Consider the following 13,582-nt stretch of genomic DNA (forward strand, 5'->3'; position numbering starts at 1 on the left):
TCAACCTAGACGAAAGATGTGATTTATTGAGAATAATATGTTATTGCTCTGATATCAGTCGTGAATGGTACACTTGGTACACTGTCTGCACACTGAGATCTATAGCCTCTAAGAATAACCTAACACAAGGTTGCTGGGAGGCCTGATCCTCGCACCACATTAGACATAACACAAATAATGTTGCTGCTAACATTGGGCTCTACGCGGGTTTAAGATAGTTACTGAGAATGAAAAAACACACTTGATGCTTCGCATGCAGAGAGCTGGTAGCTGTTGATGTGATCTTCTCCTACTGACCATTAGAGGTATGGGCCCGCCCTGCTAAGAACCCAAATGAGACCTTCTTAGATATAATATAGTATGCTAAATAAGGTGCGCGAAATATAGGTGATATACATTTTTATAGATTTTGCATTATAATATGTTATCACCGTTCGCTTACTATGGACTAGTGACTATGCTGATAACTCTGATTTTTATAATATGTATGCTGGTATTATATAAGATACTGCGTTTGAGAACCTTGCATTGAAAAATAAATATTTCAAACTTGCACGTGTGTTCTTTGACTCCCAGTTTTTGTTTGAAATGATTATAGAGCGAAAGAGTGTTCATGTGTTCCACGATACCTGAGGTACCCTAAGTTCATGTTCTGGATTGTCTAAGTCATTGGGAAGTTATTAGAACCAATGAGACACTGTAGCTAGCTTGGTAAGGGGATTTCTGATACTAAGGTGAGTTTTGGGTCACCCTAACTCACCCAGGTTCTAGATCTCTGTGCACAGTTCTGTGGGAGAACGGAAACCCTGCTACAGCATGCTTCTTATTGCATGCTTTTTATCCATCTTGTGTTTGTTCCTCCCCTGGAGCATAGTCTCTTTAGCTTCCTGTGGCTTGCCGTTTTTGTATCCTTCCACTGCTCGCTTTTAGGGAACTACTATTTTTTTTTAGGTCTCGTCTACCAGAGTGCCCAAGTTGTCTGTTCCAAAAATAATGGTTGTCAGCTTTCAGTGGGCTTAGCCCATTCATTGCCTACCATTGGTTGCCGTTATGGTCACTCTTATTTGCTTACTTTTTACTAGACAGCTTGTGTGAGCTTTTCTTCATTTTCTTGTGCTTGTCCCACCCCTGGGCATGGCCTCATTATTTGTGGTCTTCCACTGCTTACTTTTAGGGTATTACTTTTTTCTTTTGGGTTAAGCAGTCTATAAGAGTGTTTGTATTTCCATCTGTCTCCTTTGTGTATTTATATTCCCCCTCCACTCTGTGTTGCCGCCTCTCACCGATGTACTTATCCCTTGACCCCACCATGTTGTGCTCACCCTTTGTGTGCTTCTCCCCTCTTGCACTGTTTTCTCCCCCATTTGCTTCTCCACCGCTCCATGTTCTTCTCTCTAGTCTTTGTCTTCCTCTTCCAACAACGTGCTCCACATTCCTTTCTCTCACCTGTGTTGATTTCCCCCTCCTTAGTGTTTCTCCCTACCTGCTCGTGCATGTTGATTCCACCCGCCACCCTCCATGTTGTTAAGTTCCCCTGGTGTTACTAAGCCCCCTATGTTGCTTCTCCCACCTGCTTGATAAATAAAACCTCTCTACTTCTTTTTTAGTTCTCGCTGAGCCAGCGCGCATGCGCTGCTTGGAGAGACTTTAGTAGGTGAGTTTTCAAAGAGTTACTAGCTGGCCTAGTGCTTGCGTTCACGCGTGAACCGCCAGCCTTCAGCGCCATCTGTCTTTCCTCTCGCTTGCTCTCTGCCTCCCCCCACTCCCCCACCTTCGCACTTACAAGCGTAATACTCTTTTCAGTCTTGTTTTTATGATGCAACAATGTCCGGCGAGAAGGGAATTGCTTTCCGTACTTGCTGGGGCTACACAAGTCTCATGCATACTCGCGCGTTGTTGTTTTTTTTTTATTTCCCATTCCTGGGCTTGTTTCCCTTTGGGTGAGGGCTTAAAGGAGGCACAACTCCTCTTTGGCAGACACATTGTATTATTATGCTTTAAGGCTAGACCTCGCTTTTACATTTTAACTAGGCATTGCTTTCTTGTCTCGGATGCTGCTTTTGCATTTTAGACCGTGGACTGCCTAATTATGGTAACTTCACCCAAGCACATCTCACAGGTTAAACGTATTTATTTTCTGGGACTGAGAATGAGTTTACATTGCTTTTCTGTTTCCCCCTCCCCCACCACAGAGCACGTCTCGCGGCCGCAACTTTGGCGCGCACCACTCGCAGATTTTTTTTTTTTATTTCCCACTCCTGGGCTTGTTTCCCTTTGGGTGTGGGCTTAAAGGAGGCACAGCTCCTCTTTGGCAGACGCATTGTTAATATTATACTTTAAGGCTAGACCTTGTGTTAACATTTTAACAAGGCATTGCTTTCCTGTCTCGGATGCTGCTTTTGCATTTCTGACCGTGAACTGCTTAATTATGGTAACTTCACCCAAGCGCACCACAGGTTAAATGTATTATTTTCTGTGACTGAGAATGAGTTTACATTGCAACTAGGCATTGCTTTCCTGTTCCGGACAGTTGCTGGAGACTGTTCTGTTCCTCCGTTGTAGCCTCTCAGGCTCTGCAGTCCAGCCATGGGAGTAGTGGGCGGGGAAGAGCCGTGCCTGCAACTCCTTTGCTCTCGGAGATCCCATGGGAGTAAAGCAGCTTGTTCAGCTAATCCTTCCCTAACTTTCCAGAAGTGTCAAAAGCAGACCAGCTCACTGAGTCATTCTTTGATACTGAGTGAGTCTGTTACATTTTTGCATAATTTCTTCCGTGAGCCTGTTTATTCTTAAATGTATGGTGACAAGAGGCTCAGATGAGATTCTTTCTGTGTCTTTTGCTAAGCCATAGCACAGCCATTGGAGGAGCGGAAGGGTTAGAGCTGGAGCTGCGCTTCAAGATGCTTACACCCTGCACAGCTCAAGAAGCGCGCAAAATACTGCCATGGCACAGAGAGGGACATTGCAAGTGTATTATGCCTCTCTTTAATGGCAATGAATCGTGTTTCACCTAATATAAGCACGCACATGAGCAATGTATGCCCTCATGTTCCAAAATAAGGAAGGTTTAAATGTATTTTGGTACAACAATATGGTAGAGTTTAAATGAAACATGGGGGAATATGTACACATTAACATTTTTTGTGCAGCGCATGAAATAGATTCATGATCATAATATAGAATTAACATAGTCCTCTAATCTGAATTACAAATCTATGTACTTTTTTTGACTGCATTGCACAGATATTCTACACCGTAGTCTATTATTATTTCCCTTTTGCATGATAACCTGCATTACAATAAGCTTATAGATGCCACTTTTTCAACTATTTAATTCACTAATAGGGAGCATTTTTATTTTGGTGCCTTTGTATACTCTCTATCTCAGTACGACTCCTATAGTTGGCAGCTCACTAGAGATTCCTTTGATATTTACTAAATACCACGTAGTTGGGGTACACCTGCTACTTGCTACCATATGGGTGTTTGGACATATAACAAAATGAAACAAGCATTGGCATAGCCAATAGGTCTTGCATTTCGGGCCTTATAAGTGTTTAGTTATCCAGGACAATATCCTTCGTGCAACAACATCAACTGTTGCATGGCTAAACACTTATAAGGTCCCAAAGGCGAGACCTATTGGCTATGTCAATGCTTGTTTAATTTACCTATCCTACTTGGATCGTTAAATAAAAAGGAAATAAAGTACCCATTTCATTTTGTAGATTCGAATGCATGGTGCCCACATCTGCATAATGACATGGCTATGTCATAGCACCTTTTTTTGTTCCCTCATTAGCCAAACTGCACAAAATCAGGGGTGCTGTATAGCATAGCCAATACCCTTAGCAAAGCCAATAATTCCCAAAGGCGAGAGCTTTTGGCTTTGCCAACGCGTGTTGTTTTTACTTAAGCACTCCATGAGAGTGCATGTATTTTTGAGCTCTCTCCCATGTGTAATTTTTCTCCCCCACCAAATACCTGTCCCCCATGGTGTTCTCTCTTATGTGTTCATCCCCATTGCTGCTTTCACTCTTGTGCTACATTTACCCTCCCCTGCCCACTCCCCATTGCTTCTCCACCTCATTCCCTGTTAAAAAATGTGTTTATTTTATATTATTGGAGCACCAGACAGTAGGATCTTTTTGGCATCGATATCCCCACTTTCTGTCTGGTATCCGTGTGTTTTGACTGTAGTTCACTGGGATCCTGCTAACCACGACCCTAGTGACTCTGCTCTCTCCTCTAAATTTGCTGGTAAGTACTTTATACACCCCACAATTGGAAAACTGGGGTACCATTATATGTCCCTGGTATGTTGTACTGAGGTACCCAGGGCATTGGTACACAAGTAGTCTTCTATAAGCTGCAGCATGTATTGTGCCACCAATAGTAGCCCACGCAAACGATGTCTGCAGGGATGCCATTGCACTCTGCATGCATTCTTCACTTCAGATATAAGGTTTCCCCTCATATCCTGGTCACTGCACTTCTACCTCTACAATATCCACTTCTACAATATCTACCTGTGTAGCCTTACAGGGTCTGACTGTCAGTCTGCAATGCTGCCAACCAGAGACAGTATTTCCCCCCCCCCCCTGCTGATGAGCTTAACTCAGACGGGGGAAGCAGAACGAAGGATTTCCTGTGAAGGAGAGGTGTGACCACCTCTCCTTCAGAATTAGATAGGGTGTGGGTGCTTCAGAGTCCCACTAGACTTCATTGAAGGGCACATTTGGTGCCATCTATACATAAGCCAATTTTGCCCACTTCAGATGCCCTTGGTTCCCACTCTGGTGGAAAACTACACAAAGGACAGGAGAGTGACCACCCCCTGTCCAGCTCCTTCACAGAGCTCCTCCAGGTGGCTGCTTGATTCTGCCATGTTGAATCTTGGACCCTGGGAGCAACTGAATGGCTAGGACAACTGAGTAGTGTCCCTGACGCCCTCTGATTGGTGGATCACCAGAGAAGAGGTCCTTCCCATTTTTGAGGTTACTTAAGGGCTCTCCTTAGGGTGAGTCCTAGATTCGTCCCAACAACATCTTCTGGAACCAACTACCTGTTGCTGAAGATTGTTCTAAGACTCTTCTGCTGGTGGACCCTGGAACTCTGCTGTTCAAGCCAGGACCCACAACAAGACAGCCTCCGGTAGGAAGAATCCTGTTGCATCTTCATCCCCATGCTTACCCAAAGATCTAAAAGTCCATGGCCCTGCACCTTCTGAGTCAACAAGGACTCAGCCTGCATCCTAGCCTGAAGGAATCTCCCTTGAAGTGAAGAAGTCACTTCCCTTCACCTGCAGGTACCTCGATGACCTGTTTGCTGATCCTGTTGTCATACTGACATCACCCTGATCTGTAACAAAGGTGGTGCTTTGTAGCTACTCTAGAGCCATGACCCGACTTCCCTCCAAGTTGGGAGATTGTAATCACTCTCCAGCCAACGCCGACCGCTTCCTTGTACAATACGTTTATTTGTCGTCACTAAGGCTTGTTACCTCTCTTCACTGAAGATCTTCAAGCCCCAAGTAGCCCCTGCCTACAGCACTGCACAGCTCCAAGCTTGTCATCTTGCCTGAATCCTCCACATTGAGGGCCTTCATCTCCTTTGCTGCTGGGGCTTCCTTGCGGCCTCCCGTGCCTGCTGCCAGAGGGTCCTCGAAGGGCCTTCATCGATTGCTGCTGGCTTTCCTGCATGCTGAGGGCCAGGCCTGACTTATCCTTGCTGGGTTAATTACGTAGACCTTGCTGGTGTTCAACCAAGCATCTTTTTCTGGAAACCATTTTTGCGTTTGCCAAGGCTTGTTGGCGTGCCTTCCGGCCCTGGCCTTCCTGCAACCGTCGACCAGCGTGATATAGCTCGTGAAAGGCTCCTACAATGTTGTATGGTCTCCACAGATGCTGCTTCTTCTACTCTGTGCTACACCAAGAACCTTCAAGCAGGGCTGGTATTGTGCTGCTGTGCCTCCTGGTCACCTCCGGGTTGTTTGGACTCTGTCCCCTCTGCTTTCAGGTTCTCCTCATCCAGATTCTTCATCCTGGTTCCATCAGCCTGGTCCAGGAGACTCTCTAGCTCCTGTACTTCCAGGACTCTCCATTGGGGTATACAGAGACTTCTGACACAAATTCACCCCAATGCAGTCGTGTTCCCTGGTGCAGGTATCCGTATCTTCTGGATATCCACAGGTGGGCTACCCTACAATCTTCCTTGATTCAAGTGGTTTCTTCGGGGTCGTCTGGGAAGGGTCTTAGAACTTTTATTTTCCAACCTCGACTTACCCTGTGTAAACACACTGCACCCGGGTGCTTGGGGTCCCTGGCTACTCGCCTTGGGTGCTTCCTTGCTTCCCCTGGGGTCCTTCAAACTTGGGTACTAGTCCCGTTTAGGTACTCACTCCACATTCCACTATTTTATTACATGGAATTGGCACCCGGTCATGCCCTATGTGTTTTTCTATGCTACTTACCTGTTTTCTAAGTATTTCTTTTGTGTAATTGATGTGTACAGGTAGGAGATATACTAAGTTAATGTCTAGTGTGTACTAAGAAATGTAAAGTATTTTTCTATTCACCTGGTGTAGTTCTTTTTTGTGTGAAAAGCTTACTGACTGACTAAAGTGGTACATGCAAATACTTTACACCCCTACTTGATAAACCTTAGCTGCTCTCCCGAGCTACCCTTGAGAGCTTTGGTTTTCACGGAGCTAAACAATATCATTAAGGGTTGTGGACACTATATACGGAGCCAGCCTCCTACACAGACAGCAAATTACTGTTAGCACCTCCCCTCTGAAATAGCACTTTCGCGCTACTTCTATTTTATTTTTGTTCTTTGTGATCCACCTGAAACCAGTAAATTAAAAAAATTGTGTTTTGCATTTTGTAGGGGAAAGCATGTGTAACACATGCAAGAGCACGTCATCCATCGCTCACGCACATGCCTCCAAAATGACGTGACAGCTCTGTCCGCTTCCTGAGGTCTTTCATTTTTGCTTTTTATTCCTTTTTTTTTTTACCATAGTTGCACAGCATCTTGCCGATGCTGTACACCACCGCCAAATGACATTGTCAAAGCCAACAAGTCCCAAAGGCAAGACCTACTGGCTTTGCCAGTGCTTGTTTTCAGTTAGCTTCCAGTTCAATCATCCATTCAGAAGCAAAATTAGTATTATGCTTCTCTGAGTAAATCTCATTGAAAAATAGATTGGGGTGGTTCAGCTACTTTGTGGATTTTTTAATGTACAGAAAATCTGCAAAAATAAGGTGTAACGTCGGTTTTCAGTCTCGGCTGCGACCCAAGCTATTTTTGAGTTTACACTGATGATCATACCAACCCTGGACACAGCAGACTGTACATATTAGCGCTTCTGTTTGATTCTTAACATGGTAAAATCTGAATTACCCAAAATCAGAATAGACCTAGTTAGTGATGAAAATCTAAAATTCTTACGGATATCAATCATTTATGTGTCATGTCATGGGTTACCATGGGTGCACCAGTAAATCTGAACATAGCCTTTGCTCTGCTGTTTGACTATAAGTACTGGTGGGCTTGCGTCCAATGGGAATTGTAATTAAGCTGTCTGTCGAAGCAGCCAATCACATGGATCAGGTCTGCTGGGTGTTGGGAGCTAGGGAGGGGGGTGGGGGGGGGGGGGGGGGATTGCAACCACTCAATACCTTACTTCAGATTACTGTAGCTCCTAAATACCAACTTGACCATACAATTGGGTTGGTTGCCTACAGGGCTGTACGAGTTGTAGTTTTAGGCATGTGCATGCATTGAAAATTAACCTGTTCCTCTCTCTTGGTTTTCTGCATACCTGGTTGTTTCATTGTCTTAATGTGCACATTGAATGCCATGTTGCACCTTTATCTGTAGCACCTGTATGTACTAACAGAAATTATACTGTTAGATTTTAGATCTTAGCTATAGACAGTTTTAGCTGTATGTTGACCAGACCTGTTTTCAATACATATAGGGGCATATTTACACGCCCATTGTGCCGCGTACGTCACTTTTTTGACGCACTTGCCATGCAGTGTGGTGCTCCATATTTACAAGGCCACACATAGCTACCCTGCATGGCTTTATGTGGCCTTGTAAATATAGCTCCTTTTCACGCAGCACTGTGCGTGAAAGGGGAGTGCCATAGATGTTGCTGTGGGTGTTCCCACGCAACACCCATGGATTCGGACGCATTGCCAGATTTACAACATTTCCCCAGTAGAGGTATAGGAGGCGCAACGAGGATAAATGCTTTTATTTCTCATTATTTCTTATTTCTATGCAGCGAGCTGCATTCTGCAGCACACAAAGAAAGAGTAAAACAACACTTGTGATTGTTTTTGTGCATGAAGGTGTCCCTTCCTGCACAAAACCAATCAGCCCTGCAACGCAGGCACCTTTGCACCATAGTTCAAGTGTGCCTGTGTTGGCACATGGCAGCCAGTTGTGCTCCAGCGTAGGGGAGAGCACAGGGATCAGTCATATTGTTGTAAATATGACGCATCCATGTGCTTTGAATAACTGAGGTTTAAGACACAAACCTGGTGGCCTTCTGGATTTGGTCCACTTCCTACCCCAGCACAATATGTTAAAAATCTAGGGATAGTGATTGACAATGAACGGAAGCTCAAGGAACAAATCAGTAAGGTTACCTCGGCCTCTGTCTGCTCCATGAGACAGGTTAAGAAAATGAAAAAACATACCTGCCATTCGAACTCTTAAAAACAGTGGTCATCTCACGTGTGCTGACAAGACTGGACTATTGCTACAGTTCTTACCTTAACATTTCGGTCAGTCTATTAAAAAAAGCTTCAGACACTGCAGAACACATCAGCGCGCTTTCTTTTAAAAGTGCCTAGATTTGAATCAGCAAAAGGAGCCGTTAACATACTCCACTGGCTTCCGGTAAGACAGCATATCATCTTCAAAGCTCTATGAACAGCTTACAGGACCCTCTACGGGTATGGACCTGCCTACTTCAAAAAACCTCTCAGGTGGTACACTCCGAGCAGGACCCTTCGCTCAAGCATGGGCAAGAATCATGCGGTTGCTCCATTCAGAAATAACTACATGGGTTGGAAAAAGTTTCTTCAGACCCACAGCCTTGCCCTGGAACTCTTTGCATTTGGAATTTAAAACCTCACCTTCCCTGCAAGCTTTCAGGAAGTCCTTGAAAATCTGGCTTTTCGTTCAAAACGAGGAACATAATACTCACACCCCTTGTCCTGCTGTGCAATGCGAAGACGCCTCAGACCAAACGTTTTTCGCTTAATACATTACTCTTTCAAAGTAACGCAGCACGGCACAGCCAAATGGCTTGTGGCACCGCCCTGTGTTACTTTCTTATAAATAAGGCCCATAGAGTCCTCTTTGAGGCAGTCTCTTGCTTATACTGGAGATGTAGTTCTCTATCTCTGTTTTCTCCTCTTGATCTGATGCTTTCCTCACTATTCATTTTATAGTAACAGTGGTGGTTGGCATATCCAGAGGGTGGTGAGACAAGTGGGACAAAAATTAAAGTAAATATGTACAAAAATAATTACACTTAGCTTTCAAGTGCAATGTCCTCCTATCTCGAGGCAGGCAGGCAGGCTCCAGCGAGGGACCCAGGAAACTGCACTAATCAATCTTGGCACTGCTCTCATGTAGCATGAAAAACACCAGGATTGGATGGAGCAGCTTCCTTTGGCGCTCCAGAGGACACTGGAGCCCTATGCTTTCTCTAACCCAGCTGTTGTATACAGCTGAGTCAGAGAGGTTTAAAATAGGGAAAGTCTGGCTGGCTGCAGCAAGTCGGCCGGTCAAAGAGACATGCGCACTTTAAACTTAAAGTGCCCTGCCCATCACTGCTCTCTGCTGTTACGTGTCAGCAGCAAACCCGCTCTCATCCTGATGCACATCTCGGGATAGAGATTTAAAAAAATATAATGCTAATAAATGAACTTTATTACCATTTTATTTTTCACCTCTGGGGTCAATTTAATTAGTGGGGTGACACTTCTCCGCTTAACAGAGGAGACACCGATGAATGGCAATTGTATTTATATAGTACTTACTACCCCTAATGAGGCATCAATGTGCTTGTTTCACCCAGGAGCATTTCGGTCTGGTTAGTTAGTTATGTCCTCACCACATCTTCAACAAAGCAGACTCCGTCATAGCTCCACACCTCCGAGACGTCATCAACTGCTCCTTCAACTCCGCCACCTTCCCAGAAAGCTGGAAACACGCTGAACTCAGCGCCCTTCTGAAAAAACCCACAGCGGACCCCACCGAACTCAAAAAATACCGCCCCATCTCGCTCCTTCCTTTCCCGGCCAAAGTCATCGAGAAAGCTGTCAACAACCAGCTCGCCGCTTTCCTCGAAGCCAACAAATCCCTCGACTCCTCACAGTCTGGCTTCCGAGCAAAACACAGCACTGAGACTGCCCTCATCGCAGCAACAGACGACATTCGAACTCTTCTGGACAACGGAGACACAGTCGCCCTCATCCTCCTCGACCTCTCTGCAGCCTTCGACACAGTCTGCCACAGCACCCTTTTACAACGCCTTAGAAACATCGGAATACAAGGAAAAGCACTTGAATGGATCACCTCGTTCCTCACCGGAAGAACCCAGAGAGTCCGCCTTCCACCATTCAAGTCCGAGGCCACTGAAGTCATCTGTGGCGTACCACAAGGATCCTCACTCAGTCCCACCCTCTTCAACGTATACATGAGCCCCCTCGCGGCCATCGCCCGCCAACACAACCTCAACATCATCTCCTACGCGGATGACACTCAACTGATCCTTTCACTCACCAATGACCCCAGCACCGCCAAAACTAACCTACACGAAGGAATGAAAGAAGTTGCCGAATGGATGAAACACAGCCGTCTGAAACTGAACTCAGATAAAACAGAAGTCCTCATCTTAGGTACTTCCCCCTCTGCATGGGACGACTCTTGGTGGCCGGAAGCCCTTGGAAAAGCACCCATCCCGACAGACCACGCACGGAACCTAGGCGTTATCCTGGATTCTTCACTTTCAATGAGCAAACAAGTCAGCGCCGTCTCCTCATCCTGCTTCAACATTCTTCGCATGCTCAAAAAAACATTTCGCTGGATCCCCACCGAAACAAGAAAAACAGTCACCCATGCTCTGGTCACGAGCCGACTGGACTACGGTAACACCCTCTACGCAGGTACTACCGACAAACTCCAGAAAAAACTCCAACGAATCCAAAACGCCTCAGCCAGGATCATATTAGACATCCCGCGCAACGAACACATCTCTGGTCACCTGAAAAACCTCCACTGGCTACCCGTCAATAAGAGGATCACTTTCCGACTTCTAACTCACGCACACAAAGCACTCTACGAAATCGGACCAGAATGACTCAACTCACGACTGTCCTTCTACACCCCCTCCCGCCAACTACGTTCTTCCAGCCAAGCCCTCGCCACTGTACCTCGCATCAACAAGACCACCATGGGAGGCAGATCCTTCTCTTACCTGGCAGCTAAAACCTGGAACTCACTTCCCGCCCACCTTCGCCTTACCCAGAACCACCTAGCATTCAGAAAGCAACTTAAAACTTGGATATTTGACAAGTAATCCTCCTCCCCTTCCTAAGCGCCTTGAGACCCTCTGGGTAGGTAGTGCGCTATATAAATTCTATGACTTGACTTGACTACTGCTGACCTTACCGGACATCGCTTGCATTCAGGCAACTCATTTTTTCTTTTACTTTATACACTCCATGTGAGTTCATGTGTTTTACTTGTCCTCTTCACCATGTGCTACTTCCCACTTTACTTTTCACACCCCCTCGCTCTGCTGTGTTAATTTCCCAACTACCTCTTGTCTTTTGGTTCCCTCACACACCCCGGTAATATTTTATTTATTTTTCCACCCTGCTCCTATCCTCTGTTAGCTGCCGCCTACCTGGATGCTCCCTTCTTATGCCCATCTGCCACTTCATTTGATAAAAAGTTTTTATACCTGCTGTGCTAACAGCGAGTGTCTATCTAAAATTATTTTATGACCATTTCAAGATGGCAGCCCTTGAGTGTTTATGGTTGTCAGTCACCTAGGAATGATAATCTCATGCAAAGATGGCCATTGTAGATACTTGTGCATCCACCCAGCAGTCTTTGGACTGGATTTATTATACTATTACTTTGAATGGCATTGATTAAAACATTACAAAAACATAGAAAGATGGAGGCTCTTGATGCAAGTGAACCCACGATGACCATCTTTAAATTCATTTGTACTATTTTAGTAAATCCTGTTCCAAGAATGCCACCACGGCTGTCTGCGCAATCGAAGCAGCTTTGTAACCCTAAAATAAGCATTGCAAAGCCCAAAAAATTCACTGCAGGCACCTAGTGGCTCTGCCAGTGCTAGCTTACCAGTGGTTGCTGTATGAAAAATCTGTTCTCTCATTTAAGTGCTTATTTAAATTGTAGTATCTTACTTAAAGCTGCTGCATCAAACTCAGTGGCGACTCCTCCGCTAAGGTGGACGAGTGTTGCCCCACTGCTACGAAGCAGTGAAGTAAAGGAAACATAAAATTGTAACTCGCGTTACTATCATTTTATGTTTCCTTCTACTGCAGCATTGCCTTTGGGGAGGGGCTGCTCTTACGACAGAGGGTTTACCCACTCCTAAGTGCACATAACTGTTTGGCCGGCCAAACACTCATGCGCACTTCACATTTTATCCATGCAGTCTGCATTATAGCCTGCGTGGAGAACATGCCCAGGCCCCCATTCCATGGCTGAGTGCCAAACCACGGCATTCAGACATATCACAACGCTGCATTGCAGGGTTGTGATTGACTATCAGGAGGCTGGGAGCCAGGTACCTCCTGCTACTGTCTGCATCCTGCTGCGGGCCCGGTGTCAGGAAGAAGAGGACGGAGGAGAGGCGACAGCTGGCTGTCACAGGTAAGTGGTATTTTATTCGTCCCTCAACCCTCCGCCCGATGCCGCCGCCCCCCCACTCGGGTCCAGTAGCAACCACTACTGATCATTTATTTACAGTTTGCAGCTCTTTTTATGAATCCTTCAGGGTTTTGTTGTCCTCTATATTTTTGATTTGTGTAAATTACCTGCAATGTTTTTCAAACTGTGTAGGTAAATTGCAGAATTACTCCAGGATTTCACAAGTTGATGAGACTGTCCAGGTGCACAACATGCATCTGCTATTTTCTTTACTCAAAAACCATACAATTGAGCATGTGCAAAAGTAACATTTTAAAGAATCTTCACAATAGCTTTTTACCTGTAATTTGAAATGCACCATTTATTTTTATTTAAAACAATTATTAAGGAGAGACCATTTGTCACCCATCATATAATTAGCAAGCATTGGCAAAGCTGATAGGACTCGCTTATGGGAGAGCTATTGGCTTTCAATTTTTTTTAGCTATGTTGTACAGAAGCGCAACTGCTGTTCAGCATTGCTGAAAAGAAAAGTGCTATGACGCACCCAGCGCTGACTGCGAAGGGCAATGAAATATTTTCTTGGTATGGGACTATTCCTGCTTTCACACAATTTATTTGTTAAATTATCTTACATCTG

The sequence above is a fragment of the Lissotriton vulgaris genome, chromosome 3_1, assembly GCF_964263255.1.
Source record: "Lissotriton vulgaris chromosome 3_1, aLisVul1.2, whole genome shotgun sequence".
Classification (NCBI taxonomy): Eukaryota; Metazoa; Chordata; class Amphibia; order Caudata; family Salamandridae; genus Lissotriton; species Lissotriton vulgaris.